This window comes from Gossypium hirsutum, chromosome A11 (genome assembly GCF_007990345.1).
Source record: "Gossypium hirsutum isolate 1008001.06 chromosome A11, Gossypium_hirsutum_v2.1, whole genome shotgun sequence".
NCBI classification, from domain to species: domain Eukaryota; kingdom Viridiplantae; phylum Streptophyta; class Magnoliopsida; order Malvales; family Malvaceae; genus Gossypium; species Gossypium hirsutum.
This window is the reverse complement of record NC_053434.1, coordinates 32,485,787-32,495,407: the sequence shown is the minus strand read 5'-3', so window position 1 is coordinate 32,495,407 and position 9,621 is coordinate 32,485,787. Positions and strand designations below refer to the sequence as shown.

The 9,621-nt window shown below is 33.4% G+C and overlaps 1 non-coding gene across 1 annotated transcript; it reads right to left on the bottom strand.

Annotated features, from left to right (window-relative positions):
- Positions 1-8,760: 8,760 nt before the first annotated feature.
- LOC121210645 (small nucleolar RNA R71) lies at positions 8,761-8,867 on the bottom strand. Its single transcript, XR_005905759.1, has one exon. It is a non-coding gene; the product is annotated as a small nucleolar RNA R71 (small nucleolar RNA).
- Between the last annotated feature and the right edge of the window lie 754 nt (positions 8,868-9,621).

Sequence of the window (9,621 nt, the reverse complement as noted above, 5' to 3'; positions counted from 1 at the left end):
GAAAAATACATAATTAATTAAAAGATGAAAAGAAAAAATATCATCTTATTTTCATCATCTTCAACCTAAAAACACATGGAAACCCTAGGAGAGAGAGAGAAGAAACTTTCAAGGCTTAATTAGGTAAGTTTCTTTGTCCCGTTTTTAGTAATTTTGATATTTTTAAAACTGGGATAGTCTAATCTATCTATTTGAGAGATTAATTTGAAAAGTTATCAAGCTATGAAAAATGGGTCATAGATGTATATGTTGGAAATTAGAAATTTATGATAGAAAATGAAAGATTATTGATAGATAAACAATTTTACAAAGTGATTTTGGATGAAAACGTGATTTAGGGACTAAAATGAAAAGTTGTAAAATTTGATGAAAAATTATGAAATTTTATAAATACATGTGCTGTAAAATTTATAATGGGGCTTTGGTTAGGGACGAAATCAGAATTTATGGAAAAGTTAGGTGCAAAATAGTAATTTTTCCTAGGATGTAAATTGAGTCCATTTAAATATGAAATGTGTGAAATTGATGGTTAACTTCATTTATATAGATCCGGACAACACTAATTCGAGGTTAGATTGAGGAAAAGAAAAAGTCTCGGATTATTGGGTAATATGTTATCGTTGATTGTTAAAAACGTGCCTCAGTGAGGCATGCTAAATCATTAAAATGATGATATGATATGTCTTTAAAGTGGTTAAGTTTGCGAAAGATTAAGGCAGCAAAAAGGCTTCGAAAATAGCCTTAGTTCTAGCCACACAGGCAGAGACACGGCCATGTGTCTCAGCCCTATGGAGGACATGGCCTAGCACACGGGCGTGTGGCCTGGCTATGTGGTTCAATTTGTTTTGTTGACATCATAAACAGAGAGTTACACGGCTTGAGGACACTGGCATGTGACCCTGTTTCATGAAATTTTTTCTAAGTTTTCCCAAAACTTTCCAAAGTTCTCGGTTTAGTCCCAACCCACCTTTAATGCATGTTTAGAGCCTCGGTAGCTCGTGTAAGGGACATTATGCATGTGATTGAATGTTTTTAATTTAAATGAAATTTTATGGCCCGATTTTATGAAATGGTGTACGTTCAAGTCTGATAACGCCTCAAACCCTATCCCGACATCGGATACAGGTAAGGGGTGTTACAATTCTATTCAACGTTCATCCGACTCAAGAATAACATTTTAAATCATATTTCCCAAACAATTTCATATCACCATTATAGTAGTTTAGCATCCACTAATACAATAATAATTCATTACGCATTATATATATAATTTTAAACCGAACGAACATACCTGGGTTAAATTGCAGTAGTTGCAGAAGTTCAAGGATTATTCTGTTGCTTTTCCTTTTCCCCGTATATCAACAGAAACTTGATCTAAAATATAATTTATTTCATTTATTAGCTTAAATTTCATATATTAATCAATTTTAAAATTTGTACCCATCTATTTACAAAAATTACACAATTGCCTCTAACTTTTGCACTTTATGTGATTGAGTCCCTTAACCTTAAAATCATCAAATTAACCACGTTTGAAACTCACTATACCAACTAAATTTTTAGGGCTTCTAAACAGTCCCAAAAATACCAAAATTTAATAATTATACCATGAGATTTTAAAATTTTAACAATTTAATTCTTTAACTAAAAACAAATAGAAAATCACTCTACAAAACAATCCAAAATCACAACCAAAGCTTCAAACTCATCATTAACATCAAGAACAATCAATAGTGATCGATGGAAACAATCAAAACTTTTAACAGTTTCAAAACCAAAAGTATGGGTTAGTTGGAACTAATTGTAACGATCTCAAAAACATAAATTCATTAAAAACGGGACTCAAAAACTCACTCATGCAAGGAAATATGCTAGCCGAACCTCCAAGCTTTTTTCTCCCATGGTGTTTTCGTCCAAAATCAAGTAAAATGAAAAAGATGATATTTTCTTTAATTTGTTTTTAACTTAACTTCAATTTAATTACAAAATTGCCATTATAACTTATTTTACTCAATATTAATTTCAATTATTGTCCACTAACCATTGAGATGGTTTAATTACCTTATCAAACCCTCCTCGTTTAATAAAATAATCAATCGGCCCTAAAACATCAATAGTTTTTAACTTTTCACTTTTTATGATTTATTCCTTTTTTTTAATTAGTTATCTAAACGTTAAAATTTCTTAATAAAATTTCATACGACCCTAATGACCTCATAACTATTATACAAATAATATTTACAAGCTGACACGTCAAAAAATATAGTCTCAAAACCACTGTTCCCACACCACTAAAAAATAGACTGTTACAAGTAGCTAATCGAAGTTTTAAAGAAATTTAAAAAGGTGATTGGCTGGACCATAGCTGACATTAGAGGTATAAGCCATTTCTTTTGTATGCACAAGATTATCCTAAAGGAAGGCAAAAAAGGGAGAATTGATGGGAAAATGAGACTCAACCCTATCATGAAAGAGGTAGATCGAAAAAAAGTGATCAAATGGTTAGATGTGGGAATTATCTACCCTAGCTAAGATAGTTCATGGGTAAGTCCGGTACAATATGTACCAAAGAAAGGTGGAATTACGATTGTTGAGAATGAATGTAACGAGTTAATCCCGATGAGAACTATCACAAGTTGGAGAATCTGTATTGATTACAGAAAATTGAACAAAGCCACTCAGAATGACCATTTCCCATTGCCTTTTATGGATCAGATGTTAGATCGATTGGCAGGTAACAAATATTAATGTTTCTTAGATGGATATTCGGGATAAAACCAAATAATTGTAGCCATATAAGACCAACATAAAACCATTTTTACTTGCCCGTACGGTATGTTTACATTTGGGAGAATGCCTTTCGGTTTATGTAATACACTGACACATTTCAGCGATGCATGATGGTAATATTTACTGATATGGTAGAAAATTTTTTTGAGGTTTTCATGGATGATTTTTCTATTTTTGGGAATACTTATGATGTTGTTTAAGTAATTTGGCTAAGGTACTAAAAAAATGCGATAAGACAAATCTTATACTTGACTTGGAGAAATGCCATTTTATGGTTAATAAGGGAATTGTCTTGGGGCACAAAATTTCCAGAAACGGGATTCAAGTCAACAAAGAAAAAGTGGATGTAATTGAAAATTTACCATCACCAATCATTGTTAAAGGAGTTCGAAGTTTCTTAGGCCATGTCGATTTTTATCAAAGGTTTATAAAATATATTTCAAAAAACTTTAAACAGTTATGTATGCTGTTAGAGAAACAATTTTTTATTTTGACAAAGCATGTTTAGAAGCTTTTGAGGAATTGAAAAGTCAATTAATTTCAGCCCCTATAATTGTTACACCTGATTGGAACTCACCTTTTGAGTTGATGTGTGATGCAAGCAATTTTGTTGTTGGAGCTGTGATGGGTCAAAGAATGAGCAAAGTATTTCACCATATTTAATATGCAAGTAGAACTTTGATAGGAGCCTAGCTTAACTATATGGTAACTAAAAAAGAACTATTTGCTATAGTTTTTTCTTTTGACAAGCTACGTTCATATCTTATAGGTACCAAAGTTATAGTATTTACTGACCATTCAGCCATTAAATTCTTACTCGCGAAGAAAGATGCTAAACCGAGGTTGATTCGATGGATACTCTTCCTCCAAGAATTTGATCTTGAGATTTAAGGCAGAAAATATGTTTAGAACCAAGTAGCCGATCATCTGTTGAGGCTGGAACAAAACGAGGTAACTCATTCACTTGTTCCAATTAATGAAGACTTTTCATATGATCATATCTTTAAGGTAAGTTGAATTCATGAAATACCTTGGTTTCCTAGTTATGAAAATTATTTAGCATGTTGAATAATTCCTTGAGAAATGACATACCAACAAAGGAAGAAATTCCTTCACGATAACCAGTATTATTTTTGGGAGGACCTGTTTTTTTTTAAACAATGTGCAAATAACATAATCAGGAAGTGTGCAGTTGGAAGTGAAATTGACGAGACTCTTTACCACTTCCATTCATCTCCAAATAGGGGACTCTTTGGTGGTTCCCGCATGGTAGCGAAGATCTTGCAAGCAGGATTCTTTTGGCCTATAATGTTCAAGGATGCATATGCATGTGTGAAAATTTGTGATAGATGCCAAAAGACTGGAAACATATCAAGGAGGAACGAAATGCCCTTCAGAAACATTATAGAAGTAGAGTTATTTGATGTGTGGAGAATTAATTTTCTAGCCACGTTTCCTTTTTCTTATGGTAACAAGTATATCTTAGTAGTTGTCGACTATGTATCCAAGTAGGTTGAAGTGGAAGCATACCCAATGAATGATGCTGAAGTAGCCATGCAATTCCAACATAAGCATGTGTTTACACGGTTTGGGACTCCGAGAGCTATAATTAGCAATGAAGGATCTCACTTCATAAACAAATGGCTTAAGTGGTTGCTTAACAAGTACAATGTGAAACACAAGATTTCCACTGCCTATCATCCACAATCAAATGGGCAAGTTGAACGGGTGAACCGTGAGACCAAAGGAATCCTTGAAAAGATAGTGCGACCTAATGGAAAAGATTGGTCTCGTAGACTCAATGATGCTCTATGGGCATATCGAACTACTTTTAAACATAGTTAGGGATGACTCCTTATCAATTAGTCTTTGGAAAGTCATGTCATTTTTCACTTGAGTTGGAGAATAAAGCTCACTAGGCTTTAAAGCAATTAAATTTGGATCTTAAGCAAGCCGGTGACAGAAGGATGTTGCAACTTGATTAGTTAGAGAAGTTGAGGTTATTTCGTATGAGAATTCCAAGATGTATAAATAAAAGACTAAAAGATGGCATGACAACCGTATACAACCTCGTGAATTTTGAGAAAGACAAAAAATATTGTTGTTTAATTCGAGGTTAAGGTTATTTCAGGGAAAACTCAAATCCTGATGGAAAAGACCTTATACCATCTATAAATTTTACCTATATGGAGTGGTAGAATTGTACAACAACAGGGGAGGTACGTTGAGCAAGTTATACCACCTATAAAGTTAGTGGTTAACGTCTCAAACGCTATTGGGGTGGTGAAGTTAAGCAAGTTGAAACCTCGTTCAATTTAATAGACCCTTAATTTTTATTTTTTTATTTTTAATAAATGACATACTTAGAAATTATTTTCTTGAATTAATACATTAAATTAAGTCTGGCTAGGGAGATTGGAACTTAAGCAAGACCATTTGTGACCCCTCCAACCTTTCCTGGGATATTAATTTGATGTAATTTTTCGAGAATGAAATTTCTAAGTAATCCAAGTGTTTAAATTTTAATTTTAATTTCACAATTTTAATTTTTATTTGTTTATATTTAATAAGAGGGTCAATTTCACCCAAGTACTAATCAGTTTATTTTTCTAGTTCAATTTAACCTTTCAGTACAACAAAATAATTACAGTTTGGTCTTGAGATCCAGAACAATGAAGAAGAGAAATTCATCCACTAGGTGTCGTCCATAGGGTCCCAAAAACCCTAATTTTTCCACTACTTTTCCTTTCCCTCTTTACCTTACCGCCTAAGTAATTGCTTGTAGCTAAATTTTTACTACAAATTTGCTCTAATCCATCACTATATAAACCTTTTAATACCATCATATTTTTCACAACCATTTAAGCAACTAGCTTAAACCTTAGCCACCCATTCAATTCCTCTTTGTCGTTAGCCTCAAATCCTGAAAATTTTCCCTAATTTTCTTCCCTTGTCGCAAGTCCCTCCTATCGCTGCAACAATATTATTGCCGAAGCAGCCTTGTCGCTGCCACAAGCCCATCACTGCCACAAGCTCATCACCGTTGTAAATCCATCACTGTCGTAAACCTTCACCACATACATTTCCAATTTCTTTCCCTTCATTTTGCCAAAATTTTGCCTATTTTATGGGAAAAATCACCATGTCTCGCAAAAGAACTAGATCTTCAAGACTTCTGTCGAAAATCCAATTGTGATTTAAGATGAGGAAATGAGGGAAAATTTTGATTCTATCTTCAAGAATCAAACCATGATGCCACAAAAAATGTCTCAATTTGGAGAGCAATGACAAGATGATTATGTCATTTTCAATTCGAAAGACAATTAATGCTTTAAATTGGGAACAATTTTGTGATGCACGTTCAATGCCTGATGAAAATCTAGTACAAGAGTTCTATGCCAACTTGACCACGCCAAATGCTAATGAAGTTCTTGTTCGTAAGAAAAAGGTACCTCTTACTTTTAAATCCATTAATGATTTGTTTAACTTGCTTGATATTCAAGAAGATGAGTATCTGCCATGATAAAGAATATCAATTGGGATTTTCTTCGACAAGTTTTTAATGTGGTTACAAATCCAAGATCCCAATGGATTATAAGAAAGTATGGTAGTTATTATTACCGAAGAGAATATTTAAATCTAGTGGCTAATGTATGGTTCTATTTTATTCGATATAGCTTCATGCCTATCTCACATAGCTCCACTATCTAGATGGAATGAATGCTTTTGTTGTATGAAATTATGAGAGAAAGGTCTATCAATGTTAGGAGAATTATTCTCAAGGAGATCGGAGACTGTGCTAGGAAAAAGGATAGAAGTTGGTAACTCTTGAAATGAGTTATATTTTAGGCCTCTAGATGGAATTAATTGTTTGTAATTAAGTAAATACATTAGTATTTTTAGGATAATTTTTGAACATTGCATAGCAAAGCTTGGATTGCGCTATAATGGTCATCATTTATTAATTTTATTTCTTAGGGAAGGAAAAGTTGTGGTTGTGGTTAGACACAAGTGTAGGTGGAAGAAGAGGATGAAGTGGATGCAGAAGGAAAATAATGGAAGTGAAACATTACCGTGGAAAATGGTCAGATTGATTGTCAACACAATTTCCATAGCAATTCCATGAAGATGACTCAACACTTTATCCACGTCACTTTCAACCAGCTGGATGTGTACCACAAAAAAGACCCTAAAAAAGAGGAGAAACAAATGTGTGCTGAGAAGGACGGATCTACCCAATAATATAAGGATAGAGAAGAAGAAAGAAGAGAATTTGTGTGAGAAGAAAATTGGTGACAATAGTTTTTTCCTCTCTATGGGAGAATTCCAGAGAAAGAAAGTGTAGCAACTTAAGATAGTAGAATACAGACATGAAGAAGGGGGAGAAACAGTTATCCTGGATTCATGTACAATCTAAAGATCAAAGAAATGCTGGAGTGTGGTGAGAATTCCTGCATTTCTGCCTTTATGTTCCTAATTTCTGTGATTCGAACTGATTTGAGAAAGTTGATGAATGATATTATTTTGTTGTTAACTTTTTCACCTATGAACCAAATCTTTTTTGGGTTGGAGTTATTTGGGTAAATGTTTTATCATCTTTAATGCCCGTGATTTGATATTGTCTATGTCACTGTTTCATTTGATTTATGCTTATTTTAAATACATGTATGTAAGATCTAGACATTGTTGATTGTGTGTTGTGTTCTTAAATGTATTTTTAACTCTTAAAAGGTTAAATATACTGGATCTTGAATTTTTTGATGTAAGCGAATACTTGACAGAATATTTGTAACACTCTAGACATAGATGTTGTGAGTTGCACAGAGAAGAAAGTTCATTGTAGTCATTAATCCGAAGTTTTGTAGACATACAGTAACTTAGATTTTTAGCTTAAGATCTACATATCAAAAGAGGCAGGTTATAGTGGTGACTCTCTGAGTAGTTGATTAGATAATATTTGTCCATTGCATTACTTTGATATAAGCATTTCACCTGAATAATTCCAACCCTATTCATACAGCAACAGAATTACTCTTACTTTTCTCTGTAATTTGCCACTACATTTTATTTTTCATATTAATTCTTTGTTTTTAGCACTTAATTACATTAATTCATTATACAAACATCCTATTCAATTTGAGAGTATTTCCTATTATTTAGTATAATCAATAGGATTATAATAACTTACTCAATTTCTTACCAATTTTTTATCCTTATGGAGACGATACTTACTTACCACTTTATTACTTGAATGACGTGTACACTTGCACAATTGCATTAGTTATTTACACGCAACAATTTTTTGTCGCCATTGTCGGGGATTGGTAGCTTTGGTGAAAAGTTGATTTGTTATTATTCTTGTTATTTTTGTTAGAACAGTTATTTAGTATTTTATTTTATTTTTCAGGTTTGTATTATTGCAAGAGAAGAAGTATTCAAGAGGATACAGAACATTGTTTTGATCCTGAAATTGAAAGGACATTAAGGCAAAGAAGACAAGAGTTAAGAGAAATGTAGAGAATTAGAAATGATCCAATCATAGAAGATCCAATACTTCAGAATGAAAAGAATGCTGATATTCCTCAAATCATAGATGACAGAGACAGGCCCATCAGTGAACATGTAGTGCCTATTTTGGATTATTTAAATCCAGGAATTGTTAGGCCACATATTCAAGCTCAACACTTTGAATTAAAACCAATAATGTTTTAGATGCTGCAAACGGTAGGGCAATTTAGTGGTTTACCTACTGAAGATCCAAGATTGCACTTGAGACTTTTCCTTAAAGTCTGTGACTCTTTCAAGTAACAGGGTTTCCTTGAAAATGCCCTTAGATTAAAATTGCTCTCTTATTCATTGCGAGATCGTGCCAGATGATTGTTGAATCCATTACCATCAGGTACATTAGCATCTTGGAATGAATTGTGTCAGAGATTTTTGCTTAGGTACAATCCTCCCAACATGAATGCTAAGCTTAAGAACGACATTACATCATTTAGGCAATCGAAAGATGAAACATTATATGAAGCAGGGGAGCGTTTCAATGAACTAATTTGAAAATGCTCGATGCATGATTTTCAACATTGGAAATAGACGGAAATGTTCTACAATGGATTAAATGCTTATACGCGAATAGTGGTGGTTGCTTCCGCTAATGGAACGTTATTTGACAAATCCTACAAAGAAGCATACAAAATTCTGGAAAGAATAGCAAACAATGATTATTAGTACAAAACTACCAGAGTTGGCACTGGTATAAGAGTTGTTGGAGTAATGGAACTTGATGCGATTACATCTTTAATAGCTTAGGTATCATCTTTAACAAATATGATTAAAACTCTTAAAAGACGCTCTGCAGTGCAGGAGATGATGGTTGCAGAACTAGCATGCGTATATTGTAGAGAAGATTATGTTTTTAATGAATGCCTATCCAATCCAGCCTCTGCATATTACATGGGGAATTTTAATCGTAGCAACAACAATTCCTACTCCAACACATACAATCCAAGGTGGAAACAACATCCAAATTTCAACAACAATTCCTACTCCAACACATACAATCCAAGGTGGAAACAACATCCAAATTTTAACTGGAGTAACTAAGGAATGGGAAATGCCAACAATGTTAATCAACAGAATGTGGCTGGTGTACCCCTGGATACTATCAACTAATGCCGCGGAAAAATATGCAACAAAGTTTGTCATCTTCAAAGTCAACTATGGAAGCTCTATTAAAAGAGTATATGGCTAAGAATGATGCGATTATTCAGAGCTAGGCAGCTTCCTTAAGAGCTCTAGAGAATCAAGTTGGACAAATTGCCACTGCATTAA